We start from the raw sequence: 25,616 nt of genomic DNA on the forward strand, positions 1-25,616 counted from the left end.
AAACTGAGGTAATGTGAGGTGAAGGAAACCCCATCAGGAGGCGCTAGAATCATGCTCGGTATAAAGGAAGAAGTTTGAGGTTATTGAAGAGAGCTATCATACCCCAGGATACATATCAGAAATTCAGACCAATCATCAGTGATAATTCCTCCATCACATAGTCAGGAATGATATATTGTTCTCTGACAATTCGGTGGTGATCATTCTCATTCACTGTTATACAGCGGGCTAAACAGCTGGCTTGCAATACAGAACAATGCCAGTAGCATGGGTTCAATTCCCGTATCAGCCTCCTGAACAGGCGCCGGAATGTGGCGACTAGGGGCTTTACACAGTAACTTCATTGAAGCCTACTTGTGACAATAAGCGATTATTATTATTATAGTTATTGCAATGTTGAAGCACCCTCTCGCTGCACACAATATCCAGGTTTGGGCTGGCAAATGACAAGTAGCATGTTTGCCACATGAGTGTCTTATCCACCGGTCAAATGCCCGGCAATGCTGGTTTGCCACCTGACTACCAGGACTCCAGCCCGCATCATTTAAATACGTTGGTGGCAGATTTGTTGGGGTCAACTTCCTCCGATAGAGGTGGGTGCTAAGTCCTGCTTTGTCACACTTGGAATGACTGAGCAAGGCCCGGAGAATTGCTAGCTTGCTCGTAATCTTCATGAATTTGCTGGCAGGCTGTGTAGGCCTGTTTTACCCTTTTGGCAAGAAACGTCTTCTTTGAGAACCTGGGTCCCCTGTTATCTTGGGTGTGCCACAGGAATATTTTACCTCCGTTTATTTGAACAACAGAGAGCACCCAAGGATGGCGAGAGTGTGGATTCACCAAGTGAGCAGTGTGTAATGCAGAGGCCAAATATATCCAGTGCAAAAATGCTGGGAAAAGAAGCCCTCAAAAAATCCAACAATGCATTTTCCTAAAACAAACGTTAATGGGTGTTGGGGGGGGGGGGGGGGTCAGCAATTTGTAGTGATATCAACAGTCTTCTGGACTACAGGCCATTGAGAGTGCAGTTACCATTGGGAACACACATTCCCTGTAAAATATACGTGCAGCATTCTGATATATTAAAAAGTTCAGGTGACATCAGGAATGGGTGGAGCTTGAGCAAAGGTAAGAACGGTTTCTGTTTTCCTGAGGCGGATCGATATTACTCGGTTTCTCTATCTCTCTAAAAGAAGTGGTGATTGGAATGCAAACTGTTGTGACAGTGCCAACAAATCCTTTGAGAACAAGGTTGCGTGCGGCACAGTCTGTACCCAGGGAGAGACCGTTGCTGCAATTTTCTTTTACCTATTACAAAGCATCAGGTAATTCCTTCACCCACCATTTCCCCAGAAGTTAATAAGAAAATAAATAAATCACAAGGTACCGGCTAGGCTGACAGGGCGAGCAGACAACGGCCAGCTGCACACAAGGTAAAAGTGGTGTGGAGCCGGGCAAGTGCCCTTTGACGTTAGTTACTGTTTAACATCTCCACCCACTTGGAGTTTATTCAAAGATCGATGCAGTGACAGGTTGGCTGGGCCCCGGCGCCTGGGACTGAACTACACTCAGCAGCAGGTTTGAGGGCGCACCTTGCTGTTGTCTTGGAGCTGAGAGTCGTCAGTGCTTCACCTTCACTCTCTGAGCCGCCTGTGTCCCCGTCCAGCCCAGGGCAATGCCAACAAACAGAGGAACTGCAGCTTAAATAGAGGCAAGGTAGGAAGCAGCACCTTTTTAAAAACAAATCTTCCTCCCCTCCCTGGGAGCCGGACCGTGTGAAGTCTCTACGGGCAGTACACGTGATGAGGGCATCCCATTCGCCTGCTCCCTCTTGTACTTGGACCTCGATATATTAGCCTTTTGCCCTTCCTCATTACTTCTGCATCTTGAAATGAAATGAAATGAAAATCGCTTATTATCACAAGTAGGCTTCAAATGAAGTTACCGTGAAAAGCCCCTAGTCGCCACATTCCCGCGCCTGTTCGGGGAGTCCTGTTTGAGAAAGTGATGGGGGAGGAGTCCTTGGGAAATATCCCCCCCCCACCCTTCGATAGTCAGGGCAGCCCTTGGTGACCTGTTGCTAACTTTTAAAAAATAATTTCTGCTCACTGTGCCTCTGGGGAATTTAATTCGAGAGGTGGGGGGGGGGGGGGGTGAGGTGGTGGTGGTGGGGGGTGGGGGGTGAGGTGGTGGTGGTGGGGGGGTGGGGGGGGGTGAGGTGGTGGTAGTAGGGGGCAGTGAGGTGTTTAATCGGTGAAGTGTTGAGGGAGTGAGGAGTTTAATCAATGAGGTGCTGAGGGAGGGAGGAGTTTAATCAGTGAGGTTCTGAGGGAGGGAGGAGTTTAATCAGTGAGGTTCTGAGGGAGTGAGGAGGTTAATCAGTGACGTGTTGAGGGAGTGAGGAGTTTAATCAGTGAGGTGCTGAGTGAGTTTTTAAGTGAGGTTTTGAGGCAGTGAGGAGTTTAATCAGCGAGGTGCTGGGGGTGTGAGGAGTTCAAACAGCGAGGTGCTGAGGGAGTGAGGAGTTTAATCAGTGAGGTGTTGGGGGAGTGAGGAGTGTAATCAGTGAGGTGCTGAGGGAGTGAGGAGTTTAATCAGTGAGGTGTTGAGGGAGTGAGGAGTTTAATCAGTGAGGTTCTGAGAGATACAGGAGTTTAATCAGTGAGGTGCTGAGTGAGTTTTTAAGTGAGGTTTTGAGGGAGTGAGGAGTTTAATCAGTGAGGTGCTGGGGGAGTGAGGAGTTTAATCAGTGAGGTGCTGAGGGAGTGAGGAGTTTAATCAGTGAGGTGTTGGGGGAGTGAGGAGTTTAATCAGTGAGGTTCTGAGGGAGTGAGGAGTTTAATCAGTGATGTGCTGAGGGAGTGAGCAGTTTAATCAGTAAGGTGCTGAGTGAGTGAGGAGTTTAATGACTGAGGGTTGGGGTAGTGAGGAGTTTAATCAGTGAGGAGTTGGGGGAGTGAGGAGTTTAATCAGTGAGGTGCTGAGGGAGTGAGGAACTTAATCAGTGAGGTTCTGATGGAGGGAGGAGTTTAATCAGTGAGGTTCTGAGGGAGTGAGGAGGTTAATCAGTGACGTGTTGAGGGAGTGAGTAGTTTAATCAGTGAGGTTCTGAGTGAGTTTTTAAGTGAGGTTTTGAGGCAGTGATGAGTTTAATCAGTGAGGTGCTGGGGGAGTGAGGAGTTTAATCAGCGAGGTGCTGAGGGAGTGAGGAGTTTAATCAGTGAGGTGTTGGGGAGTGAAGAGTGTAATCAGTGAGGTGCTGAGGGAGTGAGGAGTTTAATCAGTGAGGTGTTGAGGGAGTGAGGAGTTTAATCAGCGAGGTGCTGAGGGAGTGAGGAGTTTAATCAGTGAGGTGTTGGGGGAGTGAGGAGTTTAATCAGTGAGGTTCTGAGAGATACAGGAGTTTAATCAGTGACGTGCTGAGGGAGTGAGGAGTTTAATCAGTGAGGTGCTGGGGGAGTGAGGAGTTTAATCAGTGAGGTGCTGAGGGAGTGAGGAGTTTAATCAGTGAGGTGCTGGGAGAGTGGTGTTTAATCAGTGAGGTGTTGAGGGAGTGAGGAGTTTAATCAGTGAGGTGTTGACAGAGTGAGGAGTTTAATCAGTGAGGTGTTGGGGAGTGAGGAGTTTAATCAGTGAGGTGTTGACGGAGTGAGGAGTTTAATCAGTGAGGTGTTGACGGAGTGAGGAGTTTAATCAGTGAGGTGTTGGGGGAGTGAGGAGTTTAATCAGTGAGGTGCTGAGGGAGTGAGGAGTTTAATCAGTGAGGTGTTGGGGAGTGAAGAGTGTAATCAGTGAGGTGCTGAGGGAGTGAGGAGTTTAATCAGTGAGGTGTTGAGGGAGTGAGGAGTTTAATCAGCGAGGTGCTGAGGGAGTGAGGAGTTTAATCAGTGAGGTGTTGGGGGAGTGAGGAGTTTAATCAGTGAGGTGTTGACGGAGTGAGGAGTTTAATCAGTGAGGTGTTGACGGAGTGAGGAGTTTAGTCAGTGAGGTGTTGACGGAGTGAGGAGTTTAATCAGTGAGGTGTTGGGGGAGTGAGGAGTTTAATTAGTGAGGTGTTGACGGAGTGAGGAGTTTAATCATTGAGGTGTTGAGGGAGTGAGGAGTTTAATCAGTGAGGTGTTGAGGGAGTGAGGCATTTAATCAGTGAGGTGTTGGGGGAGTGAGGAGTTTAATCAGTGAGGTGAGACGGAGTGAGGAGTTTAATCAGTGAGGTGTTGACGGAGTGAGGAGTTTAATCAGTGAGGTGTTGACGGAGTGAGGAGTTTAATCAGTGAGGTGTTGGGGGAGTGAGGAGTTTAATCAGTGAGGTGCTGAGGGAGTGAGGAGTTTAATCAGTGAGGTGTTGGGGAGTGAAGAGTGTAATCAGTGAGGTGCTGAGGGAGTGAGGAGTTTAATCAGTGAGGTGTTGAGGGAGTGAGGAGTTTAATCAGCGAGGTGCTGAGGGAGTGAGGAGTTTAATCAGTGAGGTGTTGGGGGAGTGAGGAGTTTAATCAGTGAGGTGTTGACGGAGTGAGGAGTTTAATCAGTGAGGTGTTGACGGAGTGAGGAGTTTAGTCAGTGAGGTGTTGACGGAGTGAGGAGTTTAATCAGTGAGGTGTTGGGGGAGTGAGGAGTTTAATTAGTGAGGTGTTGACGGAGTGAGGAGTTTAATCATTGAGGTGTTGAGGGAGTGAGGAGTTTAATCAGTGAGGTGTTGAGGGAGTGAGGCATTTAATCAGTGAGGTGTTGGGGGAGTGAGGAGTTTAATCAGTGAGGTGAGACGGAGTGAGGAGTTTAATCAGTGAGGTGTTGACGGAGTGAGGAGTTGAATCAGTGAGGTGTTGGGGGAGTGAGGAGTTTAATCAGTGAGGTGTTGAGGGAGTGAGGAGTTTAATCAGTGAAGTGTTGAGGGAGTGAGGAGTTTAATCAGTGAGGTGTTGAGGGAGTGAGGAGTTTAATCAATGAGGTGCTGAGGGAGTGAGGAGTTTAATCAGTGAGGAGTTGTGTTAGTGAGGAGTTTAATCAGTGAGGTGCTGAGGGAGTAAGGAATTTAATCAGAGGTGTTGACTGAGTGAGGAGTTTAATCAGTGAGGTGTTGGGGGAGTGAGGAGTTTCTAAGTGAGGGGTTGGGGTAGTGAGGAGTTTAATCAGCGAGGTGCTGAGGGAGTGAGGAGTTTAATCAGTGAGGTGTTGGGGAGTGAGGAGTTTAATCAGTGAGGTTCTGAGGGAGTGAGGTGTTTAATCAGTGATGTGCTGAGGGAGTGAGGAGTTTAATCAGTGAGGTACTGAGTGAGTGAGGAGTTTAATGACTGAGGGGTTGGGGTAGTGAGGAGTTTAATCAGTGAGGAGTTGTGGTAGTGAGGAGTTTAATCAGTGAGGTGCTGAGGGAGTAAGGAATTTAATCAGAGGTGTTGACCGAGTGAGGAGTTTAATCAGTGAGGTGTTGGGGGAGTGAGGAGTTTCTAAGTGAGGGGTAGGGGTATTGAGGAGTTTAATCAGTGAGGGGTTGGGGTAATGACGAGTTTAATCAGTGAGGTGTTGAGAGGAGTGAGGAGTTTAATCAGTGAGGTGTTGACGGAGTGAGGAGTTTAATCAGTGAGGGGTTGGGGTAGTGAGGAGTTTAATCAGTGAGGGGTTGGGCTATTGAGGAGTTTATCAGTGAGGTGTTGAGGGAATGAGGAGTTTAATCAGTGAGGTGCTGAGGGAGTGAGAAGTTTAATCAGTGAGGGGCTGGGGTAGTGAGGATTTTATAAGTGAGGTGTTGGGGTTGGTTGAAGGCGGACTAATTCCATTCCACGGATTGTTAGCAAACATGACCTCAAGCTGTCAGCTGTAATGAAATGCCATTTGTACTAACTGACCTGGGATTACGTTACTAGGGTACAGTCAGTGGTGGAGTGGCTTCAGAAATATAATAAGAATTGTTCTGCGCAGTTATATTTGAATTTGAGTTATATTTGAGTGTTGTTTCCAGATCTAGTGTAGCCCTGTAGCTGTAAAAACACAAACTTTCGCTCATCAATGGTTATAAATAGTTTTCGTAAATATTAAATTGAATAGGTATCTACTATCGGTAAATTCTGAAGGTGATACAGAATTTTAAAACAAAATTTTAAGAGGTAACTGAGTATCCTGCAACCATTTACAGCAGGGCAAACCTATATTTACTCGCCCAGTTCAAACATTTATGTAAATAATAGAGCCAAATTTCCGTTGTCTTAGTTTCTGGCTGTTAACAGCTCGATGTGCCAGGAGAGCTCGGCCGTTGGCTCCCACCTGCCTCTGAAGTCACCCAAAGTACATATTTACTCTATTTGGTGTCAATATTTTAATTCTGATGGGCTACAACAACTTTTAAGGCGCCGAATGCCTCGTGTTGGTTGTGAGCAAAGGTGACAATTTAAGCGGAGGTTATGAAATATATGGCAGCATAAATGAAAAGTTTAATTGCGGGTATTTTCAAATTATTGTTCCAGATGAAATGTAAAGACGACATTTTGCGCTTAATATCGAATACTTGCTTTATTCTTTCGACCTGCATTGTGTAGAGTTACATGTGAAACAGTAGATTGATAAAACTCGTGGTACACATAACTAATCATCTCAATTCGTGTACTGTGTAGTAATGGGCTTCTTTTTAAGGTAAAAGCAGAACATCTACTCGATGTGCATGTAACCGATTTTTTTGTACGTGGATAGATAAATAATTCCAAGAAAAGAATAAAAACTCGAACTGTAACTGGGAGATAAAACGGATTGCTGGGTTTTTGCAGAAGTTGTGAAGGGTATTTGTAGTCGACCCTGGCAAATCATAGGCGATTGGTGTTTGCCACTTTATAACATTTCTGTAAAGTATTTTCATTTGAGAAACAAAATTCTGATGAATATGAAATAATACAAAAATGTCAGATGAACACATTCTTCTTCATTCCACACATTTTCATTTCCATGCCCTGAAAGGAGAAAGAGTACCTTGGCTGGTTCTGGAAAAAAGCGCATGGCAGTTACATTAAAATGATGCCATGACTTTGCAGACAACTGGCTCCACAAGTGAAGCCGTACCCTTGCATTGTATTAAGTTCTGGGCTCTGTGCCATTGTACGAGATCATCTACTGCCTCCCCCCGCCCCCCTCCCCCCACTCACTCCGCCACAGCTAAATGTTTTTTTGCTTTTTGTATATGACCTCGAATCGTCAGATATTTAGACAAAGTTCGCAGCCTCTCAGTGGGAGTCAGTTAGATTAGTCAAACATGTGGACTATTCTGTCATTGGCACACCCTGGATTTTGTGTTCCTGCAGATTTGGTGGGAGACTCTCTTAGCACTGGATGGTGAATTCCTGGAAACTATTCGAAGCTGCCTCTTTTTAAAACACTCATACAATAGCTGGTCTCTGATAATGTGAGTGATCATATACTGCCTAGCAAAATGAAAAGCATATGGAATAGGCAAAAGTCAAACAAGTCCATTAGCATAGAAAAGATTAAGGTAATTTTTAATTTTACACTCAGCAGCAGTGGTGGTGGCTATATGGTGCAACCGTATCTCTCATATCAAAAAGAAACTAAATGTTTCCCCTTTTGGGTCAGTATGTTAGCACCAAAGACTTTTAAATATTGAGATTGATAAACCCTTCATGAAATGCTTCTTGCGTGCATGTGAATCCACAATTTGTCACAATTGATTCAGATTAACAGAATATAACCAGAAGGAATAACTGTGTGTAATGATTGATCCACTTTATTCATAACTGGGTAGATCGATAAGCACAGTAAGTCAGGGAAATCTGGGCAATAACAGGACTGAACATAACAAAGAAAACACCAGCATCGCATGGGGAAAATTATTTCAGTCAACAGTGATGGGAATAACCATGGAGCTGAGAGTCCTTATCCATCCTTTGATAGGAATTCATTAGCACTCGTGAATATTGAAATTATTTTGATGCTGAGAGTGCCAGTGCTGACTGGTACTAAATGCAAATCAAGGAAAGTTTACACTTGATCCCGCCAAGCATCAATCTAGTAGCGTGGCACTCCTGTCAGGCAGGAATCCTTAAATTACGGTAATTGTTCAAATCTAGTGAAGGCAACAGTAGTGTGGGTGTTCAGTATCTCCTATACTGTTCTCTCCTCTGGGATAGATCCCTGCTGACTTTTTTTTAAAGCTTCTCAAATTATAATCCAATTCAGTATTTTCAAAGGATTCTCGTTTTCTTTTCTCAGACCTGTTCTATGGGGTTGCTAACCATCAGTGACCTTCGTGAATATCCTGCCCAACTGCAGCTTTTTCGTTTGAAAGAAGATTAGTAAGGCATTCATAACTGGGTAGATCGATAAGCACAGTAAGTCAGGGAAATCTGGGCAATAACAGGAATTATAACATGATTAGGTGGAGTCGATATGGTTTCATGAAAGGGAAATTGTGTCACAAATCAAAGAGTTTTTTCGAGCATGTAATTCGAAAGTTAGACAAAAGAAACAAGTAGATGTGATATATCTGGATTTCCAAAACACAGTTGATAAAGTGCCACATAAAAGTTTACAAGATAAGGGTGTGTGGGTTTGGGGATAATATATTAGCATAGATTGTAGTTTCGTTGATGGACACACAGCAGAGAGTAGGAATAAGCAGGACATTTTCAAATGAACAGGCTGTAACTAGTGGACTTTTAGAGCTGCAGCTATTTATAATCTATTAATGTTTTAGATGACTGTGCCGAGAGTAATGTATCCAGGTTTTCTGATGATACATCCACCATCGGGAACATCCTTCCTGCATCTGCTCTGTCTAGTCCTGTTAGAATTTTATAGCTTTCGATGGGATCAACCTCATTCTTCTGCATTCCAGTGAATACAATCCTAACCAATTCAATCTCTCCTCATCAGTCCCGCTATCCCAGGAATCAGTCTGGTAAACCTTCGCTGCACTCCCTCTGGAGCAAGAACATCCTTCCTCAGATAAGAAGGCCAAAACTGCACATAATATTGCAGGGGTGACCACACCAAGTTCCTGTATATTTGCAGCAAGACATCCCTGCTCTTGAACTCAAATCATCTTGCAAAGAAGGCCAGCATATCATTTGCCTTCTTTACCACCTACTGTACCTGCATACTTACCTTCAGTGACTGGTGTACGAGGAAACCTGGGTCTCATTGCACATTCCCCTCTCCTAATTTATGACTATTCAGCCTGCCTTCTCATTCCTGCTACCAAGGTGGATAACCTCATATTTCTCCAAATTAAACTTTATCTGCATTAATTTGCTCACTCACTCAACTTGTCCAGATCACACTGAAGGATCTCTGCATCCTCCTCAGAGCTCACCCTCCCACGCAACTTTGCAAATGCAAATTTGGAGATATGACACTTTGTTCCCTCATCTAAATCATCAATATATATTGCGAATAGCTGGGGTCCTAGCCCTGATCACTGCGCTATCACTTTGGTCTGCCAATTTTAAAAGACCCGTTAATTCCTACTCTTTGTTTCCTGTCTGCCAACCAGTTTCCTATCCGTCTCAATATACTACCGCTATTTCCATGCGCTTTAACGTTACACGCTAATCTCTTATACAAAACTTTGTCAAAAGCCTTTTGAAAGTCCAAATATACCACATCCACTGTCCTCGCTCGTCAACTCTACTAGTTACATCCTCAAAGAATTCCAGTAAATTTGTCAAGCATGATTTTCCCTTCATAATCCATACTGATTCTGTCCGATCCTGCCATTGTTTTCTAAGTGCTCTGCTATAAAATCTTTGATGTGGCGATGCCGGCGTTAGACTGGGGTGAGCACAGTAAGAAGTCTTACAACACCAGGTTAAAGTCCAACAGGTTTGTTTTGAATCACTAGCTTTCGGAGCACAGCTCCTTCCTCAGGTGAATGAAGAGATGGGTTCCAGAAACATACATATGGACAAAGTCAATGATGCAAGACGATACTTTGAATGCAAGTCTTTGCAGGTAATTAAGTCTTTACAGGTCCAGATGGAGCAACTGGAGAGACAGATAATCACAGATTAAAAAGATGTGAATTGACTCAAGCCAGGACACTTGGTAGGATTTCACAAGCCCAGGCCAGATGGTGGGGGGCGAATGTACTGCGACATCTTTGATAATGGATTCTAGAATTTTCCCTTGCCGACATCAGGCTGACTGGCCTATAATTCTGTGTTTTCTCTCTACCTCCTCCCTTTTTAAATAGTGGTGTTACATTAGCTGCAGGAATATTCCAGAGTCCACGGAATATTTATTTAAAATGGTGAGAAATATTAAAATGTTGACCGACCGAACAAGAAACACAGAACACCAACCTACAGGTACAGCAAGAAATTAGGGGGACAAATGGCATGTTGACTTTTACTACAAGGGGGCTGGGTACAAAAATAAGGGAACCTTGCTACAATTATAAATGACTTTTGTGAGACCACACCACAAGTTCTGTGCACAGTTTAGTTTCCATATTTACGGAATGATATACATGATATTGAGGCAGTATACCAAGTCAGGGGTGCCGTGGTGCTGGAGTGCACCAGAATGCAGTTCTGGCACCTCCTCCTTAGTAGTTCTGATTGCTTTGGCTGCAGTGGTGGTGCTGAAATTGTAATGGAGGAATTGTCCGTCTCGGAGACTTACCATTGTCTATGAGAAAAGGAACAAACCCTGGCCTACCTTTTCCCCGGCCCTCTTTCTTTCTTCCTCATCCCAGGCAGCGTGAGAACCGAGTCAAACGGAAAATAGCTGGTCTGCCTCTTCTGAGATTCGGCTTCTGGAGCTTGGTGGATAAGCTGGGCAGTGAAAAATAAGAAGTGGTGAAGCCTCTATTGAAATCGTTGTAAGGCTGAAAATTCTGAGTCGGTAAAAAAATTTAAAAATGTATTTCATCCTAACTAAATCCTGGCGTTTACCAAGAAACATGAACGTGGGCAAAAATGGAGCTTGACATTATCTACTTCCGAATTTCTTCGTTCTCACGGTTCTCACACAAAATTCACTCATCCCTAAGTTGTGGCTGAAGCGAATGATCGGATTGTTCTGATTAATTTATCATTAGTAACGCTGAATAAATAAAACTAAAATAAAACATCAGATTGTCGATTATCGTGTACATTTGCATAAAAGATGACACAAGGGGATGCCTCACATATGTACTGCACGTATATGGTATGGAAGCGACTCAACATGTCGATAGGAGGGGCAACTCAGTAGCACAGTGGTTAGCACAGTTTCTTCACAGCTCCAGGGTCCCAGGTTCGATTCTCGGCTTGGATCACTGTCTGTGTGGAGTCTGCAAGTTCTCCCCATGTCTGCGTGGGTTTCCTCCGGGTGCTCTGGATTTCCCCACAATCCAAAGATGTTCAGGTTAGGTAGATTGGCCATGCTAAATTGCCCGTAGTTTAGGTGGGGTTACAGGGTTGCGGGGATAGGATGGAGGTGTGGGCTTAGGTCGGGTGCTCTTTCCAGGAGCCGGTGCAGACTAAATGGGCCAAATGACCTCCTTCTGCACTGTAAATTCTATAATTCTATGAGGTAGATATGGTGTAAATGGTCTACAAATCCTTGCTTCATTCAACTTAGTTTGCAGAAAATGGAACAATGCCTGTTTCCTGCTACTAACTGTCCCAAAGATTAGTAGCTGTGAAAAGGCATTATTCAAGTCGATTAAAAACATGAATTACAGAAAACTTTACTTATTTCTGACTGGGGACATGGTACATGGAGGGATCACTGCATTTCTTGATCTATCTTTGTAACCTAGATCTGTGTGTACAGGGCACAATTGTGAAATCTGAAGATGACGCAAGTATTGTGAACTCTGAGGAGGGTTCAAGAGGACACAGACAGGCTGGTTGAATGGACAGAAACGTGGCAGATGTTTTGAAGACCAAATACAGGCAGACATGGTGCACACAGGAAATAGTAGCCCATGTATAGAATGGATTTCAATATTGCTCTGAAGACTGCAGAGCTATCCCAACCCTGCAGAATGATTGTAAATACGCCTGAATGAGGAATACCCTATTATATTCCCTTGCCAAAGAATCAGCCTATATTATTACATATTATATATCAGAATGGCTGAGTGCACCATAACATTCCATTTAAATTGTGCTTAAAGGTGACACAGAGGTCATATTACGTGACAACCTACCCTTTAATTAAATACGATGTGGATTACTATAAATATTGGATCCTGTAATTCTGTGCAAAAATCCGGAACTAGCTTTGTTTAAAAATTGGGACCTTCACTTTTCTCGCAACACTCTTCCAATACTCCAAGGAGGTCTGCATCACTGGGACTAAAGCACTTTTCTAACCCAACACCACTTCCCTCACCACCTACCACCCCACAGCCTCCACGCCAAATAGTTATTGTCCCGTCCTCCAGAAACTATTTTTCCAACCAATCCAGTGGGGTACCTCTTTGATCCCTGCTTCCCAATTTTCTACCCTGCCTGTAGTACTTTTCATATTTCTCCCCTTTGCTGAGGTAGCTTTCCCTCCCTTCTGTCCCCCTTCCCATAGCTTCCGATAAAGAATTCCAGTGCGGAATAAGAGCACGGGTATTCATTCTGCATTGAGAACTCCCACATTTGATGCCTCCATTCTGTGGCGTGTGCAGTTAAACCCCTCTTTCCACCACCTCCGGCTCACCCTCCAGTCCTTGCAAAATAGATGGTACCAAGGCCATTCTCTAAGTAGACATCATTCATGGAACCTCAGGGGAGCTCTGATATTGAACAGGGACAACCTATCCCCAAGGGCAGCATGGTAGTACAAGTGGGTAGCACTGTGGCTTCACAGCGCCAGGGTCCCTGGTTAGATTCCCAGCTGGGTCACTATTTGTGCGGAGTCTGCACGTTCTCCCCGTGTCTGCGTTGGTTTCCTACGGGTGCACCGGCTTCCTCCCACAGTCCAAAGACATGCAGGTTAAGTGGATTGGCCATGATAAATTAGTGACCAAAAAGGTGAGGAGGGGTTATTGGGTTACGGGGATAGGGTGGAAGTGAGGGATTAAGTGGGTTGGTGCAGACTCCATGGGCCGAATGGCCTCCTTCTGCACTGTATGTTCTATGTCTATGTCAGTGGGGGAAAAAAAAAGCCCCCTGCTCTGGAATTATTTGATTGACAGGCCATTTGCTTTTAAATAGAAGGAGAGAGTTGTTTTTTTCAGCTTCAATAGGCGCCATTGTTTGGAGCTGTAATAGTTTGTTTTGATAGCTGAGCCATTATGAATACCTGACTGAGTTTGAAAGCTAATGAACCATTTATCTCAGTGGGGGATGTGCATGCCATTTGATTGACAATATTATAAGGTTATTAAAGGATTAATTTCTTTGATGTCGTTTATGAATATACGTTTGTTTTTGCAAATGAATGATCACTTGATTTTTTCATGTCCATTTCACAGCCTTCCCTTTGTTATGGCATGGTTCCTGAGGTCTTTCCATTGTGGATATTAGGGGAGTTTTAGTAAAGTATACATAGCATGTGGGGGGGAGGGGGGTGGGGGGGGGGAACTCGGATTAGATTCATGTTAAACAAAGGTGTTTGCATGTATAAGGGTTTTTAGTTTAGGTTCAAACTGTGCCTGCATTGTGCTGAGAGTGTTTATGGCGTGAAAAGTAAACTCAACCTTGAAGAAAGAATGAGGTGTTGTTTAGGAACCACTTTAGGAAAATCAGACCTTGTGATTGTGGCGAACTAAATTTATAGCAGTCAGAGCTAGGAAGCTAGAGGGTGAACAGCTCTCAGCTCTGCTGGAAGAAAAGCCTTTCATAGGAATAATGAGCAAGAAAGCAAGTGCTGGAAACTACAGCATAGTTACTTCTCGAAACTAGGTAGTGAAAAGAGATGTTTCCACGAGGATTGAAGTCAAAAGGAAAACAGTAATTGGACTTTGAGCAGGATACTGTTCACTGAAACTACCGACAGAACTGAGAAGTGCAGACCTGAATGAAATTGGCTAGATAAAAGCCAGAGATATTTGAAGCAATCGTAAGGTTGGTTTCTTTATTCCAGTCTCTGGAGCAGTAGTGGCTGGATCTAAGAGTTTGTGTGAAATCTTGAAAGCACATAGCTATTCAAGACAAAGGAATACTGGACACACTGTGGCGACATGTAGGTGAAAGTTGCACATTGGGAGGTTCCTGCTTGAAGCTCAATTTTTTGGAATTTAATGCCCGGTCCTAGGGGCAGTTTTTGGATGAACATGAAGACATGAGGAAGGAGGGGGATGTCAAAGAACCAGAGAAAAGACGTTAGGAAGAAGGGGGCAAGTGAAGGTTCGCTGTCGAGCGAACGGATCAGCTCAGCAGCAGGAAAGATAGAGAAGTCTGGGTCGCTGGGTGGGGACACGTCCTTCACAGCAGAGAAGATGATGGAGGTGATGGTCAGGGAGTTTGAAAAGCAGTTTGCCAAGCATATGGAGGTTATGAGGAGAGAAATGATGGCAGCAATAAAGGTGTGGTGGAGGAGGCGATAGCCCCGGTGAAGGTGGCGTTGTCGAAGACATTGGCCGAGGTGCGGGAGCAAGGAGAGAAGTTGAAGGAGGTGGAGGAGGCTCTGTCGCAACATAAAGACCAGTTCACCTTGATGGGTGAGGAGCTGCGGAGAGTGGCAACCAGTTCACCTCGATGGGTGAGGAGCAACAGAGAGTGCTGGAGACCAACAAAGGACTGAGAGATAAAGGGGAGTACCTGGAGAATAGGTCTAGGCAGCAGAACGTAAGAATTGTGGGCTTGCCTGAGGGAGTGGGAGGCCCGAGGCCAACTGAATACTTCAGCAAAATGTTGGCTGAGTTGCTGGGGGAGGGGAAGAATGTTCCCGATATGAACTGGATAGGGCTCAATGGTCTCTCTGGCCCAAGCCGAAAGCGAATGAGCCGTCAAGGGTGATCATAATCTGCTTCCACGTGTACCATGTTAAGGAGAAGGTCCTGAGTTGGCCAAAACTGAGGCTAGAGTTGTAGTGGGCAGGAGTCGATATACATTTATACTAGGACTGGAGAGAAGTCTGGAGCTGGAGAGAAGGCGGGTGGCCTTCGATCGGGTTAAGACAGCACTCTATAGCAGCGGTATGAGGATCAGCGTGGTGTACACAGCCAAGTTGAGGGTGACCGACAACTCGAAGGACTTTTACTTTGAGATGGTGGAGGCAGCGGATGCATTCGTGAAGACTGAAGAATAGGGGTTAAAATGGGAAATGGGACCGCAGTTTGGATTTGGACTGAGGGAAGCGGGGGCAAAATGTATATAGTTCCATTTCTTGTTCGCAGTTTTCGGCGGTTAAGCTGCTTGTATGGAAATGGCTGGGAGTTGGGATTTTATGTTTTGTGGGTTGATCGGTGGGGAAGGCCCTGTGATATGGGGGCACTTTGGATACGTGATGAGCAAACGTTTGGAGTAGTTTTCTGGGGCGCTGTATTTTGCATCAGATTTGCTTATTTGATGGTTGTTTTTTTAGGGACTGCGCATGGGGGAAGTGGGAAAGGATTGGGGGGAAGGGGGCCTGGGAGGGGCCTCCACACCAGCAACCATAAGGTGGCTAGTGAGTGGGCGTGTGGTGGGGGGAGGGTCTGCGGTTCTTGGAGCCTGGTCGAACATGTTTCGATGAGCCTGGGACCTTGGCAGAACTGGAACCGATGTCCTGGGGGGGGGATGTTTGCAAGTGCTGTTGGGGAGGGTTTAAACTAATGTGGCAGGGGATGGGAACCGATGGGAACCGATGCAGGAAGTCGGAGGGAAGTACAACGGGGCCAGAAACAAAAAGCATTAAGGGGGAAAGTGTAAGGCAGAGAAGCTATGGTCAAACATCAAAAAGGGCCACAGTACAGGGTACAGTGATTGAGGAGAGTGTGAAAAAGGGAGGTGATCAATGCATGATTAAGGGTGTTGTACCTGAATGCGCACAGCATGCGGAACAAGGTAAATGAGCTTGTTGCGCACATTGAAATTGGCAGGTACGATGTTGTGGGCATCACAGAGACGTGGCTGCAAGGGGATCAGGGCTGGGATCTAAATATCCAAGGATATATGTCCTATCGAAAGGACAGGCAGATGGGCAAAGGGGGCGGGGTTGCATTGTTAGTAAGGAATGAAGTTAATTGATAGCAAAGAGCGATATAGGATCTGAAGGCAGAGAATCTCTGTGGGTAGAGTTGAGGAATCGCAAAGGTAAAATGACCCTGATGGGAGTTATGTACAGGCCCCCTAGCAGTAGACAGGATGTGGGGCAGAAAATAAATCAGGAGATAAAAAAGGCATGTAAAAAGGCAATATTACAATAACCATGGGGGACTTCAATATGCAGGTTGACTGGGAAAATCAGGTTGGTAGTGGGTCCCAAGAAAATACATTTGTGGAATGTCTAAGAGATGTTTTTTTGGAGCAGCTTGTGGCAGAGCCTACTTGGGAACAGGCAATTCTGTATTTGGTGATGTGTAATGAGGCAGACTTGATTAGGGAACTTAAGGTGAAGGAACCCTTAGGGAGCAGTGACCACAATATGATAGAATTTAGCCTGCAGTTTGAGAGGGAGAAGCTGCAATCAGATGTAACAGTATTAAAATTAAATAAGGTTAACTACAAAGACATGAGGGAGGAGCTGGCCAGAGTTGATTGGAAAAGGAGCTGAGCAGGGAAGACAGTGGAACAGCAATGGCAGGAGTTTTTGGGGGTTATTAGGGAGGTACAACAGAAATTCATCCCAAGGAGGAGGAATCATGCTAAGGGGAGGACAAGGCATCCATGGCTGACGAGGGATGTCATGGACAGCATAAAGGCTAAGGAAAAAGCATACAAAGTGGCGAGAATTGGTGGGAAGCCTGAGGATTGGGAAGCCTTTAAAAGTGAGCAGAGGACAACTAAAAAAGCAATAAGAGGGGAGAAGATGAAGTATGAGTGCAAGCTAGCTAGTAACATAAAGGAAGATAGGAAGAGTTTTTTTCCAATATATGAAAGGTAAGGGAGAGGCAAAAATTGACATTGGACCACTGGAAAATGTGGCTGGAGAAGTAATAATATGAAATAAAGAAATGGCAGATGAACTGAATAGTTACTTTGTATCAGTCTTCACGATGGAAGACACCAGTGGGATGCCAGAGCTCCAGAGAATCAGTGGGAAGAGGTGAGTGCAGTGACCATTACTAAGGAGAGGGTTCTGGGGAAACTGAAAGGTCTGAAGGTGGATAAGTCACCTGGACCGGATGGATTACGCACCAGGGTCCTAAAAGAGATAGCGGATGAAATTGTGGAGGCATTGCTGATGATCTTTCAGGAATCACTGGAGGGACGAAGGGTCCTAGAGGACTGGAACGTGGCTAATGTAACACCACTGTTTAAGAAGGGAGGGAGGCAGAAGACTGGAAATTATAGGCCGGTTAGCCTGACTTCGGTCATTGGTAAGATTTTAGAGTCTGTTATTAAAGATGAGATCGAGAAGTACTTGGATGTGCATGGTAAAATAGGACTGAGTCAGCACGGCTTTCTCAAAGGGAGTTCGTGTCTGAGAAATCTGTTAGAATTCTTTGAGGAGGTAACAAGGAAGTTAGATAAAGGAGGACGAGTGGATGTGATTTATTTAGATTTCCAGAAAGCCTTTGACAAGGTGACGCATAGGAGACTGTTAAGTAAGTTAAAAGCCCATGGTGTTAAGGGTAAGATCCTGGCATGGATAGAGGATTGGCTGACTGGCAGAAGGCAGAAAGTGGGGATAAAGGGGTCTTGTTCAGGATGGCAGCCGGTGACTAGTGGTGTGCCTCAGGGGTCTGTGTTGGGACCACAACTTTTCACAGTATACATTAATGATCTGGAAGAAGGAACTGAAGGCACTGTTGCTACGTTTGCAGATGATACAAAGTTATGTAGAGGGACAGGTAGTATTGAGGAAGCAAGGGGGCTGCAGAAGGATTTGGACAAGCTAGGAGAGTGGGCAATGAAGTGGCAAATGAAATGAAATGTGGAAAAGTGTGCAGTTATGCACTTTGGAAGGAGGAATTTAGGCATAGACTATTTTCTAAATGGGGAAATGCTGAGGAAATTAGAAGTACAAAGGGATTTGGGAGTCCTTGTTCACAATTCTCTTAAAGTTGATGTCCAGGTTCAGTCGACAGTTAAGAAGGCAAATGCAATGTTAGTATTCATGTCAAGAGGGTTAGAATACCATACCAGTGATGTACTTCTGGGGTTGTATAAGGCTCTGGTCAGACCCCATTTGGAGTATTGTGAGCAGTTTTGGGCCCCGTATCTAAGGAAACATGTGCTGGCCTTGGAAAGGGTCCAGAGGAGGTTCACAAAAATGATCCCTGGAATGAAGGATTTGTTGTATGGGGAACATTTGAGGACTCTTGGTTTGTACTCGTTGGAGTTTAGAAGGATGAGAGGGATCTTATTGAAAATTACAGGATACTGCGAGGCCTGGACGTAGAGAGGATGTTTCCACTTGTAAGAAAAACTAGAACCAGAGGACACTGTCATAATATACATCTATGTATATAATGGAGTGCAGACAGGCAGTGATTGACACACAGGATGACCAGTAAGCACACAGAACAGAGCAGCCAATCACCAGACAGGACACGACCACTATAAAGCCAGAGGGCACCAGTTTTCCCGCTCTCTCGGGATCCAGTCTCTGAGACAGTCAGAGCTCGTGAGCTAGCCAGTGCAAACACCATGTGGTAGCTAGTAAGTCTGGTCAGGCTAGCCTCAGGTCCCCAGTCAAGTCAGCATTGTGTCAACCCACAGTTGAACATGTATAATAGTTAGATGTTAAATAAAATCGTGCTGCATCTCATCAAGTGTTGGAAGTCTGTCTCTCGCTACACTGCATCAAGCGCAGTCCACATTGACCCAGCCTGCTCAACACATCAGACACCACCTCAGACTAAAGGGACGATCCTTTAAAGCAGAGATGAGGAGGAATTGTTTCAGCCAGAGGGGGGTGAATCTGTGGAACTCTTTGCCTCAGAAGGCTGTGGAGGCCAAATCACCGAGTGTCTTTAAGACAGAGATAGATAGGTTCTTGATTAATAAAGGGACCAGGGGTTATGGGGTGAAGGCAGGAAAATGGGGATGAGAAAATATCAGCCATGATTGAATGGCGGAGCAGACTCGATGAGCCGAGTGGCCTAATTCTGCGACTGTCTTATGGTTTTATGGGAGGCGTGAAAGGTGAGGGAATGGGATCGGTACTGGGAGAGCTGTTTTCAACAGGAAGTGGATGGGGGATTCTGGGAGGGGTTTGATGGCAGCCAGAGTTATGATGCTGTTGGACAGGAGGGACGGATAGGAGGGCGGGGATGGTAAGAGACCCCCGGTCAGAATAGTTAAGTGAAATGTGAGGGGTTTGGGGAGGCCGGTGAAGATGTCGAGGGTGTTTGCGCACCCAAAAAGCCTAAAGGTCAATGTGGCGATGCCCAACTGAGGGTGAAGGACCATGTGAGGCTCAGGAATGGGTGGGTGAGTCAGGTTTTCCACTCTGGGTTCAATAGCTGGGTTTGGGGGTTGCGGTGTTGGTGGGTAAGAGGGTGAGGTTCCACATGGAGAAGGATTTGTTTGTTTATTATCACGTGTACCGAGGTACAGTGAAAAGTATATTTCTGCAAGCAGCTCAACATTTCATTGGTGGTGGCGGACCAGGTGAGTAGATCTGTGATTGTAACGTGGGCATTAGAGGGGAGGTTGGTGGCACTGGCGAGTGTATATGGCCCCAACTGGGACGATGCAGGGTTTGCAAAGAGGGTGCAATCCCGGCCTTGGACACACATAAGCTAATAATAGGAGGGGATTGGAATGTGGTGTAAGAGCCGATGACGGACAGGTTGCAGCTGCGCTCGCTCGCCCTGTCAGGGAGAGGGAGGTCCTTACCGGGCTGATGAGAGAGATGGGAGGGATGGACCTGTGGAGGTTTCTGCATCTGAGGGATGGGGAGTATTCGTTCTTTTCCCCGGTTCCCCCAAAATGTATTCGAGGATAGACATTTTTGTAGTAGGGAGGGCATTATTGGCTGGAGTCAAGGTATTGGAGTACTCTGCGATAGCGATCTCGGATCATGTGCCACATTGAGTGGATGTGGTCTTGGAGAGGTGGGATGGCTGAGAGGCTGGGGTGGAGAATGGATGTGGACTGAAGTTACTGCGATAAGATTGGGAATGTGATCGAGGAGTATGTGGGATTTAATTGTACAGGGGAAGTGGAGCAGGGGGTGGCATGGGAGGCCCTGAAGGCAGTAGTGAGGGGAGAGGTGATCTTGTTTCAGGCCAAGTTAGACAAAGAGGAGAGGGAGCAGCGCAAAAAGTTGATAGAAGAGCTAATGGAGGTTGACAGGAGGTACGCAGGAGGTGCACCTTTCTGGACAAGAGGAGGGGAGTTTCAGGCAAAGTTTGACCGGTTGTCTACAGGGAAGGCGGTGCACCAACTGAGGCTGGGGAGGGGAGCACCTTTAAATTGGGGGTGAAGGCGGGGATATGTTGGCTGGCCAGCTCCGGAGGGAGGCCGCGGCGAGGAAGATAGTCCAGGTGTGGGATAGGATGACGAAATTGGTGCTGGCTCCCAAGTAGATTAATACAGTCTTTGAGGAGATCCAGGAGAAGTTGTACAAGTCGGAGCCACTGGGGGAGGAGCGAGAAATTAGGGGGTTTCTGGATGGGTTGGAGTATATGAGGTTGGGGAAGGATAATAGGGCTGGTCTGTAGGATCTGGTGGGGGAACGAGGTAAAAGAGGTAATTGGGAGGATGCAATCCGGGAAGGCAGCAGGGCCAGATGAGTTCCCAGTGGAGGACTACAAGAAATTTAAAGACAAGTTGGGGCCACTAATGGAGGAGATGTTTGAGGAGGGGGAGTTCCCTGTGGGACAAGATGGAAGGCTTGTGCAGGGGGTCGGGGTTAAGGGTACATGGCCCGGGAAAATATTCTGGGAATCTAGTGATGGTGGCAATGTTGAAGGTCTGGAGGCCGCTGAGACAGCACTTTAAGCTGGGTGCGGGGGTCAGAGGGCATGCCGATTAGGGTAATCATAGCTTCGAGCTGGGGAGGCTGGATGTGAGGCTTCGGAGATGGGAGGAGAGGGGGATTAAGGTAGTGAAAGATTTGTTCCTGGGGGGACAATTAGTGATGCTGGAGAAGCTGGGGGAGAAGTATGGGTTGGTGCAAGAGGAAGGGTTTAGGTACGTGCAAGTCCGAAAGTTTGTGAGGAAGGAGTTCCCGAGCTTTCCGATAGCGCCGGTCCCCTCGCTGTTGGAGATGGTTTTATCGGTAGGGAAGTTGGAGAAAGGGGTGGTGTCAGCAATTTATGGGAAGATTTTGGAGGCTAGGGTGTCCATGGAGGGGATCAAGGCCAAATGGGAGGAAGAGTTGGGGGAGATAATGGAAGAGGGTTTGTGGTGTGAGGTGCTACAAAGGGTGAATGCCTCAATATCATGCACAAGGTTGGAGCTAACATAATTGAAGGTCGTATAAGGCGCCCCTCACAAAAGTGAGGATGAGCCGGCTGTTTGAGTGGGTGTGGGAGGGGCCCCGCAAACCATGTACATATGTTTTGGTTGTGCCCAAAGCTGGAAAAGTATTGTAGGGAGATTTTCAACATCACCTCGGGGGTGTTACATGTGAACTTGGAGCCGGGTCTCCTAGAGGCCATTTTCGGGGTATCGGACCGGCCCGAGCTGCTGGCAGGAGTGGGGGCAGATTTTTCAGCCTTTGCATCGCTGATTGCTCATAGGTGGGTCCTGCTGGGATGGAGGTCAGCCTCTTTGCCCTGTGCCTCGGTGTGGTGGGGAGATCTGCTGGAATTCTTCACCCTGGAGAAGATGAAATTTGAGCCAAGGGCGGGATCAAAGGAGGGGTTCTACAATTGATGGGGTTTGTTTATCATGCACTTTGGGGAACTTGTTGCCATTGAACACTAAGGGGTGAGGAGGGGGAGGGGGGGGGTTCTGGTTTGTTTGTTCTGTTTTTAAATTTTTTGGGGGATTTGCGAGTTGTTGTTTCAGGCTGTGTATTGATGGGGTTGTTTTTGCTGTTGTTTGTTTTTCTTTTGTTGTTTGTGCTTTGAAAATGACGAAAATGTGGTGAAAGAAAGATTTTTTAAAAAAAGACAAGGGAATACTGAAAAGAGAATTGTAAAACCTGGAAGTAGATCCTTGCTGAAAAGAGCTGAGGGAAAGCATTGTTTGAAAGAAGATTTTAAAGTGTGACTTTTTGAGAGTAAAGCTTCAAAACACTTGTGTGACAATCATCTGGGGGTATTTGAGAAGAGTTCCAGAGAAGATTGAGTTGGTGGCATCTACACTTGGTTTCATAGTGGGTTGTATCTGACCATAGTTGGTCTGTTGGGTTTTCAGGTCTGTGTACTTACTCAGATCATCATAGTATAAGACATATTTTGTAACCTGTGCTATCCTTTAAACCTGTGTACGTTTGTGAAGATAAGTGGAAATGAAGGAGTATTGTAGTATAGACCAACTTTTCATGTTGAATAAATGTGTCTTTTTCCATTGTTAAAAGCTAATTGGCAGTCCTGCGACTCTGTTCAGCCCATTTTCTAAAAGAAAGTATAAGTTCAGCGAGGGTTCCATTCTGGGATCTTTCCGTCCAGTGCTAACATCACATGGGACCGTAACACACCCGATTCCACTCTGTCTCCCCCTCCCTGGAACTCACAAATCTCTACTCGCAGTGAAAATCCTACCAACTGTCCCAAGCTGACAAGAACTTTAAAATAATTCAGGCAGCCATTAAATTTAAAATGGAAATGAGCTGATTACTCATTATCTCTTTCCCTTTAGTCAAATTTTTACTAGAAATGAGAAGCGTTTCACTTGGTGAACTTAACTGTGCCTGAATCAGCACAAAGTATAAACTTTTCATGCACGAAGTAAGCTCTACTGCCAATTTACTCGAGCCACAATGTATCACCTAACTGGTTTAGCTCAGTGGGCTGGACAGCTGGCTTGTGATGTAGAACAAGGCCAGCAGTGCAGGTTCAATTCCCGTACTGGCTGAGAATTCTGAATTTTCCCTCTGTGTACCTGAATAGGCGCTGGAAAGTGGCGGCTAGGGGCTTTTCACAGTAACTTCATTGCAGTGTTAATGTAAGCCGATGTGTGACAATAAAAAGAGTATTTATTTATTAAATGGTATCTTCATCTGAACAATGAACCAATAGCATCGGCAATGAATGCTAGCAATTTGGGAACAATTTTTGAGAACTCCTTTGAGGTGGGTCACATTTAGTGCAAGACACCATCATAGTGAAAGAGTTGAAGTTTGCACTGGGGACTGCCATTCGGAAGATTGTTAAGAGGTTGATTTCCACTTAAATTGCCTGCTGGTTCTCATTATGTGCAGCATTTTGGTGGATAGTGTTTGACCGAACACCCTCTTTAACAGCGGCCAGCTGATTGGAGTAGACAGGGCATTGCAGAGGATTTTGATCATTATTTAAAGGTAGTCATGGTCAAACTGTTCAGTGCTGTGGTCAGACCAGCACATGACAAATTTGCTCTGGTCACTGGGAAGCACTTTCAAGTGTTGAAGGCAACATAGAGAAGAACCATGGTGCTCTTTCCAAGGGCCGGTGCAGACTCGATGGACCGAATGGCCTCCTTCTGCACTGTAAATTCTAAAACTGATTGCATGAGTGGTTAGTTTCTGGAATGCATTGTCTGAGAGCGTGGTGGAGGCACGTTCAAGTGAGGCATTCATGAAGGAATTGGATTATTATCAGAAAGGGAAGAATTTGCAGGGTAAAGGGGAAAAGGTGGGTGAACGGCACTAGGTGAATTTGAAGAGCCAGTACAAACATGAGGGACTGAACAGTCTCCTTCTGTGCTGTGACAGTTCTGTGATATGAAGATGACCCCTCAGGTCAGGGCCTCAGTTATGAAGAAAGACTGGACAGATGTTGATTTTTCAGCATGGCAGCAAAAGTATCAGAGATGAAAAGATAGTAAGCGGTATGGAAAAGATTAATCCTGAATCCTATTTTAATTTAAACTGTGGGAATTGAGCAAAGGGTATATAGAGAGTTGAACTGATAAAAGGCAGCTTTACAATTAATAATAGAGAAATTTCTTCCTGCAAAAGTAATCAACGTGATAGATTTCAAAACAGAGTGATGGAGGCAAAAATCACTCAATTTTTTTTAAAAAGCAGATGCAGCAACTGGAAAATGTAGGGTTGTTTTGAATGGATGAATAAAGATCAGCTCAATGACCTCGTTCAACCACAAGTAGTTTTGGTCTTGTGAATCAGTACCTGACAATATATATCTACTAATGTTCTTGTTGGATGGCCTGATTTATATTACAAGAACAGTTGCTGCTGAAGCTATAAATGATTTGTTAACATTAACTGTGGGTCAACTATATACAAAACAACAGATGAATAACAGTATCAACATGCACAAGCAACCTCTCCCTTCCAACTCTCCAGTCAGTCTGAGGGGTCACCTGACTCTAACATTCACTTATATATTAATGAGACTCCTAGTGTTCAGTCGGTGAATTATAACACAATTGTGGCATCACCACACCCCATTTCCTTTGAAGGAATAAATTAATACATTATCATCAGTATATTTACATGTGATATCATTAGCCTGTGAGTGTAACAGTACTAAATTTAATTTTTTTCAAACTGGTTCAACAAATATATGTATATATGTACAAGAACAGCAAGCATAGTGTGTACAAATAGTCCAAATCTACAAATCAATCAGGTTTTCTTCTGACTCTGGTTGATCTTCTCAAAGTTTGACCTTGCTGCTCAGAACTTGTAGATTCAATTGTTCTCCATTAAATTCTCATGCTCAGGAACTGCTGAACTATCTGACACTGCAGTTGACATTGATTCTGACGTAGATTCATCCTCCAGCACGGCAGCACGGTAGCATGGTGGTTAGCATAAATGCTTCACAGCTCCAGGGTCCCAGGTTCGATTCCCGGCTGGGTCACTGTCTGTGTGGAGTCTGCACGTCCTCCCCGTGTGTGCGTGGGTTTCCTCCGGGTGCTCCGGTTTCCTCCCACAGTCCAAAGATGTGCGGGTTAGGTGGATTGGCCATGCTAAATTGCCCGTAGTGTCCTAAAAAAAAAAATAAGGTGGGGGTGGGGGGGTATAGGGTGGATACGTGGGTTTGAGTAGGGTGATCATTGCTCGGCACAACATCGAGGGCCAAAGGGCCTGTTCTGTGCTGTACTGTTCTATGTTTTATGTTCTTCTCTGGTTTTCAAGAGTGCGCAACGATTTCTTCTTAAGACCAACCCTTCCTCTGTCTGTACACTGTCGGAACGAGGTGCTACTTCTTCAAGTAGAATGGCTTTTCGAGACTAATTGCCTGAATCTTCTACTCTCACAATGTCATCACTACTCAGAGTTGGTAAATTTCTTGACATTTTGTCATTGAACTGCTTTTGGTTTGCTATAACATTTTGCATTTCCTGCAGTACCACTGCATTCTCCTCCTTCCCCAAGTATGGAAGTGTGGTATGCAACCTTCTATTCATGAGTAACTCTGGTGGCGATCTACCATGTGACAGTGGTAACACTTTGTAATGTAATTTCACAAGATATGGATCAGATTGGCTGTCCATTCCTCTCTGTAATTAATGTTTTACAAGATGTATACTTTTCTCGTTACG

General features: G+C 45.3%; 1 protein-coding gene across 2 annotated transcripts in view; it reads left to right on the forward strand.

The window, feature by feature from the left end:
• Positions 1-1,477: 1,477 nt before the first annotated feature.
• LOC119972627 (hepatocyte nuclear factor 4-gamma-like) overlaps positions 1,478-25,616 on the forward strand; it is a 200,756-nt gene continuing 176,617 nt past the window's right edge. Inside the window, exon 1 of one of the 2 annotated variants that reach the window (XM_038809643.1) lies at positions 1,478-1,713. The gene's annotated coding sequence lies outside the window, so the exon portion shown is untranslated. Of the gene's footprint in view, positions 1,714-6,252; positions 6,274-25,616 lie in introns of those variants that run through there. The other variant, XM_038809644.1, reaches the window with a different exon arrangement.

The sequence above is a fragment of the Scyliorhinus canicula genome, chromosome 10, assembly GCF_902713615.1.
Source record: "Scyliorhinus canicula chromosome 10, sScyCan1.1, whole genome shotgun sequence".
Classification (NCBI taxonomy): domain Eukaryota; kingdom Metazoa; phylum Chordata; class Chondrichthyes; order Carcharhiniformes; family Scyliorhinidae; genus Scyliorhinus; species Scyliorhinus canicula.